This window comes from Sinohyriopsis cumingii, chromosome 13 (genome assembly GCF_028554795.1).
Source record: "Sinohyriopsis cumingii isolate HCF-2022 chromosome 13, ASM2855479v2, whole genome shotgun sequence".
NCBI lineage: Eukaryota > Metazoa > Mollusca > Bivalvia > Unionida > Unionidae > Sinohyriopsis > Sinohyriopsis cumingii.
This window is the reverse complement of record NC_142973.1, coordinates 49,746,886-49,751,981: the sequence shown is the minus strand read 5'-3', so window position 1 is coordinate 49,751,981 and position 5,096 is coordinate 49,746,886.

Sequence of the window (5,096 nt, the reverse complement as noted above, 5' to 3'; positions counted from 1 at the left end):
ATAATGAGCACTTTCTGTTTCCACTGAACCGTCGAAACAAATGGTTTTCCTCTCGAATAATATATAACTAGAACATAAAACACGTCTGCAGACTTACAAATGGAACACACGAAACAATGATGATTCTAAAATCGGAATGAATCTGATTGCTCAGTTCTTTCCTTACAGACATCTTCTATTGCGGTTACATTTCACAATATACCCCACATGACGGCTCTTAAGACACAATTTGCCTCGAACTAGCCTGTTCATGTGATCAAGGCCAACCAATGAGAAGTTACTGAATTCTTCTAGAATCGTCTAAACCCCATCAGTCAATGATAAAATCAAGGATGTCATTTATTTGTATTGTTAAGATTATTATTAGTAATTGTCAACACATAAGTAAGCATCTATTTATAGATACCTATGTAACAGACTTAGGTCAGCTATGCAAAATTTAACAAAAGATATACTGTACAATTTACAGCCATGAATACAAAAACAACAATTAAATAACATCATGTACCAGGAGTATATATATACTTTATTCCCTTGCCCTCGTCACCTTGGATGCTCTTTCGGACAGTACATTATACTTTCAAAACAATTCCACTCCTTTGTAATGCAAGCTACCTCTCGTCGTTGAAAGTGCGAGATATAAACAACTTCTAAACATCAACATAATTGCAGTTTGTAATATTATACTAAGTTTTCTGTCATTGTATTGGCTAAAGAAATGTCACGTGATAAAGACTGTAATATTTACATACTGGACAATTACTTTCAGTCACCAATTCGATTTTTCAATATCCTTTCAGTCACGCTTTCTCCGAATCAGCTCCTTACGCCAGCAAAATTCCAACGCTTTTTCAGATCTAAATTTGCAACCGCTGATAAAATCTCCTGTCCAAAGTTCAAATACTGCAGTAGAATATTCCTTCTTGCGCTACAATACTCAACTATGGGTCCAAGCAAATATACTTTGCGATCAACTCTACCATCATAAATTACCTAAGTTTTGCTTCGACCTTCAGTGTGCAGAATCCGTCAGCGCTTATGTTATTCGGGGTCATGGGTACATGACGTAAGATCTGCGAATGTTCTTTTGAAATCTTGAAATGTGCAGAAACAAGAGAAATCAATGTCAAACATTAGGATATTTTCTCTGTAAAAGACACTGTAACTCTCATCAACTCCTGTGCGTGATTCTACACTGACTTAGTCATCATTATTGACTAAGGGTTGTCAATCCACTTATCTTCAGATCGACGATGAATCAAGTGGATCGACCATCCCCGGTCTGGGTAAGTAGATGGCAGTAGACAATGCCACTTACAAGAAAATAATTAATATTCTTTTCTAGTCTCGAATTCCTCCATGAGAATATTGCTGAATCACTATTACTGTTTTAAAACAAAAATATCCTAAACTCACTGGACCATAATGGTGATAGTTCAATGCTGTGTTTGAAATAAACGATAGAAATGAATTTTTTTTTAAATAAATCAAAAATATTCCTTCTTTTGAAAGGACTGAATGAACGTTACAAATATCATGAAGTCCGTGATCCCTCTGTCGATGTGTGTTCTGTCAAGTTGTTTATAATGGCTAAAGACAATTTGCCAAACTCAACATATTCCCTGCGTGTTTCTTTTAAAAAAAAGTTACTTAATTTCAGATACATTGACAAGAATGAAAAATAAATGCAATGTAAAAAATCTACTAGTGGTTTAAAAGGTTTCAAACAAGATCTATTAATGGAAATCACACAAACACGCACGCACGCACATACATGCATATATAATAAAAAGTGCATCATCTAGGTACTAATGCATGTATTGGTACGAGCCCCATAACATGACAATTTGTGGAATGTCTACTTGTCAAATGACCGAGTTTGCACTAAATCTGATAGAGTAACTTGTTTAATTACGTCGTTACGCATTATGACTTGCAATAGTAAATGGTTTCTGACAGATGAGAAGGTGCTTATGATAGATCCTGACGATAAACGAGATTCAGAGTTATTGGTTGATATGTGCCATTAAGTCAACAGGGTGTCTACAGTTGGTGACCGCAGGAATTTTGTCAGCTTAAGAAAGGAAGCAACTAATCTAATTTTACGTGCTTTCAGTGATAGACATTTTGAGACATCAGTTTGAAAGATCGTACAAAGTACAATTCGGTGATAAACATTTTAGAGATAATATGGAATATTTTGTAGGGGGGTGGTCTTTTTCTACAGCATGGTAAGCAAAGAAATGAAAACATTTTTTCTCTGAAAATGGTCCATTCACAGATGACGTACAAAGATAGATACTTTAAAACAGAACATAACAAATTATGAGTGAGACTTGAGTTTCATTTCCTTTAGACGGTTGCTACTAGGTTTTTGTGTCTGGAAGGTAAAGTATTTACATTCTAGACCAAAGAACTCAGTAATGCTTTTCTCATTATGGTGAACTTCTGCTTGTCATTTATGATATGAATACATTTACACGTTGATAATTTTCTTGATATTGGAAAAGTCATTTTCGGTACATCTTGAATTTTAAAATTCTTTTTATCAATCATTTCGTTTTTCGTTTACAAACTTTCATTTTATCTTTGTCCATCTTAAATGAATGGAGTTTTGACACTAACCCACAAAATTCTCTAATTGGTATATCGGTTATTTAAACATGCAGGAATGTTCCTATTCATCAGTGGTATGTTAAAAACTTCGTCCATGAAATAGTCTATTACTGTCGTGGAACTTGATGTGAACGTTCTTGCGGTTTTCTGTCGCAACATCGATACACAATGAATATATACTTAGTCATATGAAGTTTCATTCTACCATTCTAACTGTTTTTCGTACTATCCCTATATCCCTGCACATTTGGTTCGGAAACAAAAGCTTTGCTATTAGTGCACTGATAAACAATATGGATGCATTAATTTTAACTTATATAACTTTTTGAATCGATTCAGATTCAATTACAGATTATGATTTATGTAACAATTTAATATCTAGAATGCATCCAACATGTACTAATGTCTAAGCTACAGAGTACGACTAACGGGAATTGCTCGAATTATATTATATATCACATCAACATACTTGCTAAAGGAAGAATAGATCCACAGCTGTGGATAGGAGTTTAGATAATTAGATAATCGGATATTTTGCTTCCTGGTTTAGAATCAATTGCATTTTTTTAAATTGATGATATTTTAAAAGCAACATAAAGTGTTTGCTAAGAGTCTTAATTATCACGATGTTACGGTAAGCAATACGCTATTATTTTGAATTCAGTTCTTAAAATTAAATTGTTTAGTGTGATTTGAACCCATTTAAAACGGTTTTTTAATACGTTTTTGGTAGAAATATATGCGTAAATACGCTTATATGCTCCTTATCAAGAAATCTGCCGTCATAATTATTCACTAATGTCTTTCACAATTTTCGAATGTCTAATAATGTGCCTGACGAAAATGATTACTATAATAAGTGTGCGTAGTCCCACGTATTTTTTCAAATGTCGTATAAGATCAATCATAGTATATTTAAATCGATTATATTTATACTTAAAAAATTATGTTAGTATTATCATGCATACTCTTGTAGATAGCACATTCCCTTATGTCTGTTGTATATTTGTTCTCTCACTCACTTCCATATCTATAGATACCTTGTTGTTATCTCTTTCATCAACTAAATGGCTATTCTGACATTTAGTTGATGAAAGAGATAACAACAAGGTATCCGAAGATCACAGATAAACCATCCTGTACTTCTATTGTTTTGGAGTCACAATTTGTCCCAGTCTGAACAAGCTAACGTTCAAACAGCATTTAGACTGTGACATAGTCTACACATTTTGGGACAATTAACTCACCTACGAGTTTACGTCAACATGAACGCACAGATCGATTGATCGATACATAGATCGATCGAGAGACAAAGTGATGTTGACTAGCTTCTGTATATCGAACTCCCTGAAGACTGATATGTGATACATTGCTCTGTATATCGTACTCCCTGAAGACTGATATGTGATACATTGCTCTGTATATCGTACTCCCTGAAGACTGATATGTGATCCAACTATTATTAATTAATACCATAAAATATCTCTACAACAAAACTCTTACAAAAACAACCTAATATTGTTTACTCACTAGCATCTCTATATACCTTAGATATTTTACAGTATTAGTAAAAGTACGCTAAAATAAATGCTTGCCAATACATTAGGCCATTTAGGGTAATAAAGGCGTGATACGTCCAGAACGATTGCTGGATATATTTTCTAAAATAGCTTTAATCTAATTTTCTTATTTTCCTTGAAAGAACGGACTAAAAAAAACTATATGTTAATACAAGTGTTAGTCAACATATATCACGTCGTGATCAGAAATAAGGTCTTATTCTAATGTTCTGGTTTTCTTTCAAGGGAATAAAAACCACTGGCAAATGAAAGCACTAATCTTATTCATTAACTATAGAAAATTCGATGGCACGCCATCGCCGAATATCTGTATTGTGAAATTGTATCTAATTCAGAATGAAAGCAATTCGAAGTAGTGCAGGCGATTGAAAATTCCCACATCTACATCCTCGCCCATCAAACACCAGCCCCATCTCCACACCCTAACCCTGGACAGTTACCAAAAGGTCACACCCAAATATTAATTACATACTTGAAGTGTCTCCCTTGAATAACTTTGATTTAAGAAAACATATCTAATAGAATGTCCCTCTTCGTACCTTCTAGAGCACCATAACAAATTGTTTTCGTAATTCTACATTCCTGTCTTTCAACTTTTCAAAGATTAAAATCATTCCATCCTAAAGTACGACCAGTGACATGATTTACCTATTATGGTATGTTCACATATTTTTGTTATACCCTGTCAAACGCCTACCCCAAATGCGCAGCCTAAAATGCGTTACATGCATGTCATGTTTTGAGCGTTTAAAAACTGTTTCAAAGGATCATCAAATTCCTAATCAACATAAAAAGGGCAAATATGTATTTTTGACGCTATAAACACGCTCAAAGGTTTTAAGCAGGTGGGGGGGGGGGGGGGTTTAGGATTGCACTGATATTTGGAAACTTAACAGCCAA